The sequence below is a fragment of the Ixodes scapularis genome, unplaced genomic scaffold (genome assembly GCF_016920785.2).
Source record: "Ixodes scapularis isolate PalLabHiFi unplaced genomic scaffold, ASM1692078v2 PGA_scaffold10__122_contigs__length_95168666, whole genome shotgun sequence".
In the NCBI taxonomy this organism is placed as follows: Eukaryota; Metazoa; Arthropoda; class Arachnida; order Ixodida; family Ixodidae; genus Ixodes; species Ixodes scapularis.
In genome coordinates, this window is record NW_024609836.1 from 57,530,325 (window position 1) to 57,542,337 (window position 12,013).

Genomic DNA, 12,013 nt, shown 5'->3' on the forward strand with positions numbered 1-12,013 from the left:
AACGCAATACACGACCTTTCATCCAAATAACGAGCAAGATAAATATTCCATACGTATTAAATTTGATGGAGTGTCTTTAGAACAGGTCAAGGAGCAAAAATACTTAGGCATATGGTTTAATGAAGAGTTTAACTGGTTAACGCATATGCACACATTTTGCTCTTAATTATCAAAAGCAATACGATGTACATATAAAATTTATAAATTCCCAGCTTTGCTAGAAAAAAAATAATCTATTATTCTTTATTCTTTTTTTAAAAAAATGTTTTATGGCGTATCAGTGCGGGGTACAACGACCGAGACGAACTGCAACAAAATAACCTTCCTCCGGAAAAAGTACTTTTAATGTTTGATTACATTCAAAGGAAACTACGAGACTTACGCACAGACCCGCCTTGGAAAAACCATCAAATTGAAGGCCAGCAAAATATATTTCTTTAAATAGTTCCAGCCAATATACAAGGAGAAGCTGCACCCATACCCAAAAATAGTCTTAGCTCAGATCGAACATTGAGACGAAACACCCGGAAAACACAGACACACACAAAAAAAAAAGAACAACCTACGGCAAGCAGTAATTCGATTGCCGATTTTCTTTTTTGTTAAATAAAATTGGAGACCATATGACCTTTCAATATTCCTCTTCTAGATCGTTTTAATAAGGAATGTAGATGTTGGAGTGAGACTCAAAATAAAAATATAGCGTTTTTACTTAAAAATATAGCGGTTATTAGGTGCGTATTGGATTTTTTTAAACAGATATAATGTTGTACAATTGACAATGAGTAATTTGAACGTCTCAGTTTAATTTTTACAATGTCCTTGTTCCAATGCTAAACTGTAAAAGGAGGTGAAGGCTTCGTCAAGCTGCGATAGCAGCTTTTTCCTCTCCCTCCCTCCCACCCCGTCCCCTTTTTTGTGTAATAAATAAATAAATAAATAAATTTTTAAATCAAGGATGCACATATTTGATTCTTCCGGAGTGCGAAGAAACTAGCAAATAAAGATTGTTTCAAAGAATAATGCATATTTGCCACTTTCGGACATACAGACGTCGAAAAATAAACACAATTAACATTTTCGCGTGAAGTATATGGCGCCGGCTCGATTTTCAGATCCCATAATTTCATAACACAGGATGTTAAATAATAAAAATAATAATTCATATTATTTTTTCATCTGTAGGGTGCTCGTGCGTCTGTCAGCAGACCGTCTGTGTGACAGTCCTGAACAAACACCAGCCAAGAAACCCACGAACTATCAAAGAAAACAAAAAAAAAAAAAGCAGTGAATTTTGGAGGTAATGCCAGCGGAGGACTGAGGATTGGGATATTTTGACGCTCTGGAGTCCGCAAGTGTGCACTTTGCTTGAAAAGTCGTACAAGCCAACCAGTGTTTTTTTTTTTTTTTTTTTTTTTGAAGTAACGCGTTTGGTCATGATACGTTCGAAGCATGTCATGAAACCGTTAATACCATCCTCTCCATTTTATTACTGGGCCACGTCGTCATGCGCGACATCGTGTGTCTGCGTGTTGTGTCCCAGGAGTTTCGCGTGATCGGCGGCAAGATGGACACAAAACTTGTTTTTCCACCTTATCGCCAGGGTCCTAGATCCTAAAACAGCCTTTTCGCGTCCGGGCCTGAAACGTCTTCACGCGAATATCGTTCACGGGACTGCCGCGGTAGGCGGACGTTGTCACAATCACGAGATCTCCGCTCTTCGTCGAAAAACACACGCTTGCTTTTTGCCAGGCGCGAGCGGAGCAATCGTTGACGCTGCGTCGGCTTTATCAGGACGACGAGATCTCCGCTCTTCGTCGAAAACGCATCTCTTGCTTTTTGCCTGGCACGAGCACGAGCGCGCCAAATCCTTCGTACCCTTCTCGAACTACATCCGACAAGCGCAGCGTAGATCCGCTTTGACCGGGAAGAACACTCATGGCCACGACAGCCAGTTTACCAAGCGAAGCCGGCCAGTGCACGCACTGCCGCTCCCGTTCACAAAATCGTTACAGAGGCCTAAATTGATTCACGTTTAAATCCGTTGAATGTCTCCCGTGTAAACGACCGCGTCTCCGATGGGCTGACAGACAGGGCCACGTAACTTTGGGCACGGGAGGCCAAACGAAACGAGCAGCCTTTGCTTCTTCTTGACCTTGCATGATCGAGGCACACTCATCGTTCCGTTGTGGTGCGTCATCTTTTTGACCTACCCTCTTCCTGACTTTGCGCCAAGAAAGCAAAACTTCGCAGACGCGCTGCTCGCTCTCGCTCATTGAAACGTACACAAAATGCGCACCAACCGGAAGTATACTCTCTGGTTCAGGAAGTTCCGCCATTGCTTGTTAATGTTTACCCATAGGAATACCGTGTACACGGGCTGTTGGGAGCTGACGAAAGCGTTCACCGTCTGCAAGGGTCTCTCCGCCCGCTTTTCTCCCCACCGCGTGACCGACAACGCAGCGCATGCGTACTAGCTACCAATGCGGGAAGGAGGCGTCCGCCATTACATTGCAAACACTTTCCACGTTTCGAGATGCTCCCCCCGCGCTCTGAAATCTTGGCTCCCTACTCCGTGGAATATACAGCAGCGCCCCCTGCACTGTTCCGAAGAGGGGAAAAGATGACGATTCGATATTCCCGTGCTTCTCGACTTTTATTTTGTTCGTTTTGTCTTGTAAAATTATGTTTTGACTCGTTTTTTTGTTTAATACGTGGAGCATGTGAGAACGAAGGAAGAGAGAGAGAGTATAAGAAAGGGGGGGGGGGGGAGTAGCGCACGTCAAGAAAAATACTAGTAGTGTCTTTGAAAGTGGTAAATCGTGTCGAGTCTCCTCTTTCCCCACCTTTCTCCCTTACTTAGCCCTGGCCCCTCTTTTCTCGAGTAACTCAGTACTTTTTCGACATTTATGTTGTATCTAAATTTTTTTCTGTGCTGTCGACACGTAAGGACAGAGAAAAGGATATGGTATAAGAAACTGCGATATAGTAGACAAAAAAAAAAAAACATGTATTTTTCACCGTGCGACTATGGTTTTATTTATTTTTTCCTCGTGCACTTTTATTTGCACGTTATTTTTACTGTTAAGAAGAAAAAAAAACGAAACAGCGTCACAAACCTAAATTGTGAGATGAGTCGATTTTGCGCATACATTCTTGTAGAGTACGTCAGCCTCGTTCATGTTTTTTTACTGGTTTTTGTCTGCATTTTTTATGTTTTATGGATTGTGGCAAAGATGACGCTCCTATGTCTTTGGAAGAAGAAAAAGTTAGCTTGTCAGCGCAGGCTGAAGTAACGTACGTTACTTCTCTGTAAAGCTGCTGGAAAATTGTATTCCTTTTAGATTCCATTACTCTCAGCCAGTGTGGAAAGTAAAGACATGTAGTATTTCAATAGTAATTTAGATCGTGATTAACATCTTGATTTAAATCAGACTAGTTTTGCTATGATGATTTAAATGAAACTTTGCACACAAAAATAATCCCGTACGTGCATTTTTAGTTGGTTTGCCTTTTGTTGCTTTCTAGGTTTATTTGTTGTGCATTTAAATTTAGGAATCACCTAGCAAAATTATTTATATAAAGCTGAACACAAAAAGAAGTGCTCCTTTGAGAAAATCGGCGCGTTGAGCTTTATTTCTAGCATTCACTTCGGTTGTCAGCTACGTAACATTCTGTTGCCTCATATACAATTTAAACAAAAAAGTTTTAAATTATTGTGTATCTTACTGGTTTTGTCCAGTTTGATCCAGAACGTATTATATGTGCAGGTTAGCTCTTGTAGGGAGATGATAAACTTTAATTATGTGGCCTTTTCTTTCTTGGAGTGAAGATAATAATGTTCATAGCCCAAGATTTCATAGCTACGAGCTGAGGCTTCTAACCTTCTTTATAATTTGTTTCAATAAGAGTGTTCTTAGCCTGATGAGTAAACATTGCAGAAATCGCCACAGGGTATGTTCAAAGCAATGGACGAACTACAGACACATTTTTAAACGCTCCGACACTCAATACCAACAATAATAATCCGCAAACCTTCTCATCTTCCGCATGTTCGTTTGTGACTTGCACATAAGTATTTCGAGATATGTATAATTTCTGCCTTTATTATCATGCATGGTGGTTAGCTGGTGTCCACTTGGCAATCGACTTTCAACCGACTCCGGTGATTTGGGATAGTTACCTTAGCTAACTATATTTTCGGAATCAGTGGTCTTTACCCTTTCCGGAATACTATTTAATATTGCGAAATTCAGAATAGTCATTGAGAAATCGGCAAAGGAAAACAATGTCCAAACCAACATTTCAAATAAAACCGCGCTTTTCAGTGCAGTGACGTTAGGGGAAGGCATGCTAGTATGTCGGGCGTGCTGTCTAAAAATGCACTATTCCAAGCATTTGTTTGGTGCTGTTAGGCGAATGCTGGAGCGAGCTTCCAAATCATTCATTTGACGCCATGAAGCTACTCGTTATAAAATAGGAACAAAGTCTACAATTCAAACAGTGCATACCTACCTTCTGCTGACCTCACTTTTTCATTCTTGGCCGTAGTGACTTTCACATTGAAAAAAACATGTTCAAAGCGCCGAAACAACAAACTGAGAACAAAAAATGTAAATTTAGTAACTACGTGAAAAAAAATATTGTGGCAGAATATTTGGCACCCGGCACCGCTGACCGCACACTTTCCGCCCAAATGTTGCACTAGAGGTCAGGACCACACGCCCAAGTTTCAGAGCTTGCTGTTACCTGATTCAAAAGTTAAAAGTCGTTTTTGTAAATTGTTGAGTGGGAATGTAGCCGCCGACGTAGCCATCTAGTACAAAGAGATGAATGCCGTCAGCCACGGAGAACAATCTTCAATTTCCCTTTGAACGTTAAGGAAAAGCTCATAATTATTTCAATAGCATAACGGTTAGTTCCTGAACTTTGGCATCCGAAGGTTGATACTGAGCATTCCACGATGCGAAATTTACTTTTATCATGAAAAAAGTTGTTTTTTTTTTCTTTTCGGGCACACGCTATAGTTATTGTGCTAAAATTTCGTATTCATGACAGAACTAGAATATATATATATATATATATATATATATATTTATATCAGTGTGTCGAACCGAAAAAAATACGGGTTCGGTTACGGTTCAGGTTCAGGTAAATTTATTTTGTTCCGGTTCAGTTCCGGTTCGATTAATTCGATCCGCGAACCGGTTCGCGAACCGGTTCGGGGCGCTGAACCGGTTCGCGAACCGGTTCGGAAATTATAAATGACAAATTGCAACATCAAAATATATTACAAATAAAACATCTAAAATCAGCACAAACGAAACGGGATACATCGTAGTGTAAGGCTCAGGGATTTCTACCAGGAATGGTTTCTTTATGTGCACTCGAAGGTTACCTCACCGACGTTTCCGCATTCGGACTTCATCTAATTGGGTCCGACGCAGTAGCTGTAAAATCCGCGACCTCCTTACAAACCCACTTACAAGTAGAACTCGCTAACTATCCCGCCACCTCGGCGTGTAAGCAATTGAAGGAACAGTGGGGAGAAAATACAGCTTTCTTTATTTGAACTAGCCTTCGGTAACTCTAGACCCTTAAAGAAGTTTTCATTAAACAAGATACGGAATATGAAAAACACTTCACCGAACGCAACGCAAGAAGGACGTAATAGGATAAATATTACGATAGAAGAGTTCGCTATCTCACAAATATGTTAGCTTCTAAGTGCCTATACGAAACCGGATGCATCGTGGTGCTGGCTTTCGTCAGCGGCCGCCACTCGCACAAAACTAACTACACCGCACACTATATTACCTGGACGTCTAAAGGGATGCGGGAGAAGGTAACCACTTCTGTTCCAGTGACCACGTGGTTAATATGAGGTGCTGCTTTATGACGTAGGTTATTCTCTCGCAAAGAAAAGAACTTGCCACTGATTGATCTTTTTTCCAAAATAAATACATAATTGTATTTAAGTGGCGTTAAAATTGGTATCATTGTTATTGGTATAAAGCCGTTTTTTTTCAAATACCAGCTTGTTTTTGTTTTCGTGGCCCCTTCAACAGCTTCTGCAGCAATCAAAATAAGCACTAGTCTGCAACTACAAAAATGTTAAGGATACCACAAAGCATAGGACGACCCGGAAAATTTTCGATTTCCCGCTTTTGTTCTCTACTGCGCAAAAATTTGCAGTTTAGGCAAAGTCGTAAAATTAGAAACGCAAGGAATGCGCCGGAGAATAAATCCCAAATTCCGGTGGGCACACCGAAAACGGTACAAAACAAACGGTCTCCTGGAAAGATTACCACAGAAACGGAAGTTTGAAACGAAGTTGTGTATTTATTCACTGAAATCGTTAACCCCGAAAGGATCATATCAGAATGAAATATCCCTGTCTATCCGTTATAAACAACGTACATCTGACTGGGAAAACATTAGTTATACAATAACAACAATAACGCAATATGGATAAAAACCAAACTTTGTATTAAGTTGGTTACAGTGCTACCGAGCTTTAAAGAAATCCACCATTACTTATAATTATACAGTTTCAACTTGGTTACCAAAACGGCCCGCAGGATCAGGTGTAACATCATCAGTCGTGGATTATCACAATTATTACAATGTAGCTTAAGAGGGCTGCTACAGATCCCGTGGTGACGGCGCTACTGGTGTTAAGAAAACTTTACAGTCAAACAATAGGGGATTTTACAGTGTTATTGTGCAGCCATATAAAATTGGCACTTTCGAAAAGAGTACTCACACAGCAAGGAAATTGTGTGACGATGACTACAAACCTCCAACCCGTCACTCTACGGCACAAGTAGGCTGCACTGCACGACCCGGCGGACAGAACACGGCCGAATAAGCATCTGGAAGCATAATACTCAGCTGCCATTTGCAAAATAGGAGAAAACATCCTGAATGCACATTTAAGGCATTGTACCACTCCCAGCGCAATACTGGTTCCTATGTCAAGATTCATGGATGCAGCGTTTGTCAAGATTCATGGATGCAGCGTTTATATTCCTAGGACTGAGTGGAGAAGAAAAATATGTAAGCTAGGTGTGTGTCCGTTGACGGCACTTAAAAAACAAATGGCATTGATAGCACATTCATTGTCAACAGCGCGTGGCCGAACCGTTTTGACATGAGCCGGTAACCGTTATTTTTTTTCCGGTTCAGTTCCGGTTCGGTTCATCGCGATAACAATATAACGGTTCGGGTTCGGGTTCAGTTCCGGAAAAAATACCGGTTCGGTTCCGGTTTTCGGTTCGGTTCGGTTCCGGTTCGACACCCTGATTATATATATATATATATATATATATATATATATATATATATATAGAAATGTCTGTGTGTGTGTGTGTGTGTTTGTGACGAGATTATTGTTTTTTTCGTAATATGGGGCCGGCGTTTCAAACTCAAGAAATAAATAGGGTGTATGACACGATGAATAATGGATTGACTTATACGCGTACACCTAGAAGCCATAAGAACCTACACGTAAAGAGATTTTCTCTTTCTTCCAGTGTCACAGTGACAACCGACTTTCCTTGAGCCAGCACAGACTCGAGCGTCATCCATCGATCGCAGGAGCGACTCGCGACGCGACTCGCTCCTCCAATACTCTAGCGCCCTTTCCACGACACAAGAGGTCGTAAAAAAGGCAGGAGCCGGGAACCCCCCGCGTAATTGACAGTCGCGCCTGCTTTACGACCAAATCACGCTGGTGCGCGCATCTCTCCCATAACGGTATACCTTCGGAACGCGCACACCATATCTCCTTTCGCCCCGCGAACCTGGACCGAAGGCGAGGGAGGCTACGGTGCAGCGAAACCGAACACGACTAACGATTTAAGAGAAAAAACAACAAAATGCTGCCTAATTTGCATCGCACGTTGCCTTTCAAGTGCGGTGGTGTTTGGCGCCGTCTTGACTTGTCCTTCGGCCTTCTTTTCGTCAAATACTACAATCTCATTGATTTCGGAGCGATAAGAAAACAAGGGGAGCGCAACTTCGTCTGCTTCTTGCTCAGGGACTGCTGTGATGCCAGTACACCGAGCTCCGATTGGCTCTGATTGAAGGATAGCGGGTAGATGCCAAGGCAGCTAGCGTCGAGATCTACCCACTAGCCTTCCAATCAGAGCCAATCAAAGCTCGGCTTTCTGACGTCACCGCAACCCCTGCGCAAAAAGCAGACGAACTTTCGCTCCGCATGGCGGCTACGTATAGTGAAGGGTTAGAAACGGGCGAGGACGCTGCCTACTTCCGCCTCACGTGTCAGCGGTCCGCAGTATGCCGCGATCCATGTTAAGCCTAACGTCCGGGGACGGACGTCAGGCTTAACAGAGGGAGGAACGGACGCACAAAGTTGCACGAAAACAATAGCGATATTAAGAAGGAAGCGCCCTCGTTTCGACGCAGCTCACGAAAGGAGGGCCTATACTCCGTTTCAACCTTACCCCGCGGACCGCACCGGACGCTTCTACGAGCCGTCCCTGCCAGAGAGACGCTGTGGACGTGCATTACGTGACTTCCCTCCCGGCCGCCGCGTCGCTTTGCCCCTCCCAAAAGCCACGTGACGCTCGCACGGCACTGCATTGGCTGAGATGGCTGGATTGATTAGAGGGTTAACGCAAAGCCAGGTGTCTTTGTCTCAACTAACTTTTCGAACACGTTAGAACGGCCGTACACCGGCGTTCGCCGTTCGAACGCGCTCGAACAGCGAGTAGAGACAAAGGCTTCGCGTCAACCGTCTAACCATTCCAACCAGGTCTCGTTCTGCCCGCATAGCTTCGGCTGTGGCCCACCATAAGCAGAAACACAGCGTAAAGGCTCGTTCACACAGACCCGTTTTCTTACGTTACGTTACGAAATGTCACCAGGAAATCTGCGCTTCGTATTAAGCGTGGCTACAAATTCAAGAAGATAGCCTGGCACGCGACATTCAAGACCCGAATGTTTCGGTGACTTGGACGTAACGTAAGAAATCGGTGCTGTGTGAAAAGTTGAACCGAGCTCAACTCCTTACGTTACGTTACGACGAGCCTTGTGTCCCTGGTTGCCACGGTAAATCACCGCCCTAGCTCGTCGTCACCGAAACAGTCGTGTCTCGAATGTCGTGTGTAAGGATCTTCTTGAATTGGTAGCCACGCTTAATACGAAGCACAGACTTCCCGGTGACTTTTCGTAACGTAACGTAAGAAAACGGGTCTGTGTGAACGAGCCTTAAGGCGTGGATGGAAGCGGGATTCTTCCTCATCTTCCGAGCTCTCTGGCCGTTTATGGTTGTTGTTGGCCGCGACGCACTGCCGTACCCGCGCGCGCGCGCCATGATTTGGGGGGTCGAACCAACCGTGGAGGCTCTGTTATTGTTGCAGCTGGCGGAAAACGTTCTCCCCCCCCCCCCCCACACACACACACACACTTTACTCTCGGCAAGCCGACCGCGCGCAATCTCAGGCTGGGGAATCTTCGGCGTTGTATGTCTCCCCGTTTTTCTGGTCCGTCTGCTTTCTCGGTGGGCAACAGCTTGCGTCCCACGACCGTACCGCTGCTGCGGTTTTTGTCTGTATTTTGTTTCCCCGATATGGCCGAGCTTTTACTGAGCGCAACAGGCGCACCGCCTGTCCCTTATGTCTTGGCCGCCTTTACTTTCTTTGCGTGTGTGTATGCGGCTTCTCGGGCGGTGTCTCGGAGTTGGCTCGTTATTGCCGCCTTGTCTTAGAGTGGTCCTAGTTCTTGTTCCAGAACGATGCCTACCCTTCTTTTTCTTTTTTTTTCTATCATCCTGGATTAGGGACGTGCGGCCGGGTTTTGAAATCCAGATATAACCGCAAGCGAAGTGTGACACCGTTAGTAGAGCCAGTTTCGCGCGTTCTATATCACAATTTCATAATTCTCGACGTGAAGTCGTTGCTTTTATAAACCTTTCAATTCGTTCTGAACCTGCTGGAGATTACTTTCAATCGTGATGTAAATTTGGTATTTAGTTTCAGATAGTAACGTTCTTTTGTGTATTTCTTGGAGGCGTTCCCACAGCGTTGCGCTCCAAAGCGTCGCTTTCCGAAAGCTATTTCCGGGAGCGAACTCGCTGTGAAGCTTCGATGATTCTTCAAATCGCTGTAGCCTCTGCCTTCAAGCACCGACTACTAAAGCCGAATGTCACCTACGAATGCCGTTTTCGATACGTTTCTCGAAACTTCTAAACATCTACTCAAGCCTAACTTTTGAAGCACAGCAACTTTGCGTATACAGTCTACGGCAGTATGAAAGACGCATTCCACAAGGAAATTCAAGAGGTAGTGCTAAGCACTTGGTGGCCAAAGACAACTTATTTTCAGATAGAAAATACAATACAATACAATACAATCTATTACGTTTCTTTTTACATTTGACACCTCAGTTCCAGCACAAGCAAAGGAGGCTTGAGCGTGGGACAGTACGCGGTTGCGGTACAGAGATAAAAAGTAATCTAAAGTAAACCCATTTTGGATGTTCAACTGAATAAACCAACATAAAAAAATAGAACAAATATTCACTTTTTTTCTCACTCCTAACAATGTGTACCTTGTTGAAGCGAATTATGCACAGTCGCCTGAAGGTGCTTCGTCGAATTTACTTCGGTAAAACTGTACCTTTCCCTTAAATGCAGTATCGCCGATGATCCCTACTTTCCCAAAATTTATTCCCCCTACGTCTGAAGTTCCCGAACTCGCGTGCCGCCCCAACGCCCTTCTACCCCCCCCCCCCCCCCCCCCCCCCCGAAAAAAACGTAAAAAAAAAGGGCCTGCAGGCATTTCAGAGCGTTCTTCCCCCAGACGTCCCTTACACGCCAGAACCCCGGGGTCGACCGCGCCCGCTGCCCGACACGGTGCAGGTACAACTCCCCGGCATCGAGCTAATTAAGGCAGGCAACCACGGCCCGTGTTATAACACTGGGACTCTGGCGCTGCGAACTCCCGGAGGAGAAAACGTTAGCGACGTCTCTCTGTGTTCACCCCGAAGCTTGACAGTGCTGTGCCCAGCTGCACGCTCGCCGCTCCAATCAACCGACTCCTGTTCATCACCTGAACCCGCTCTTTGCGCGTGGGTATGAAGCATTCTTGTGGCCGTTACCGGAAATATGTAACGGAATCGCTTTACCCGTTAGGTCTTCAAAACTTGACGATTTACTGAAATGTGTTACCGTCGTGCAAATGCAACGAAATACCGTTACCCTTGTTCCAAAATCTAACGAACATTACCTTAGCGTCACTTTAGATTTTGCTATTTGGTAGGAATTAGCCACGGTTACGAACCACGACAGCAATTGATCCTTTAAAGTGTTTTCAGAACGTTTTTTGTTTATCGTTTTTTTTTTAACAAATTGATTGGATACAGAGAGGTCCCCGTGGACCGTTGGCTCTTTGTAGAGACCACAAACGTGACTATAGTTTTAATCAAAATGAACGAGTAACGCAGCTTCGTAGACAATACCGTAAAACGTTAACGACGGCTTTACTCGCAGAAGGTAAGAAAGCACGAAGGGTGCGAGGGCAAGTAGAAGATGCGAAGGAGAATAGGCGCTGTCCATGTTGTTCGTGTTTTCTAGTTGTCCAGACTACTCTTGCGTTTTTAACCTTTTACTATTATGAAGCAACTTGCTCAAACCAAAGTTTTAATTCGACTTTACTCGTTAGTCATTTCGGATTCTAACGAGTGCGTCACTCTTACTGATTAATCTAACGCGTTACCAGGAACGCCATCGCTTATGTCTACTTCCAAGACTTGTACGAGCGCACGAACGTGATCACGTGGCGAAAAAGAGATGTGCGACTGCTGCAGCGAGCACGTAGCTTCTACCGCACTGCCAGCTTGGCGGTGAAAAGAATATTGCTTGCATTTGAACCCCACGTTTGTGGGGAGGGCGCCGCGGCCCCGGTTCATAATAGGGAGCATCGAGCCACCGACCCCGCGGACCGACCGGGCGACGGCTGCGAGCGCTCTCGGCAATTGCGGTCGTTCA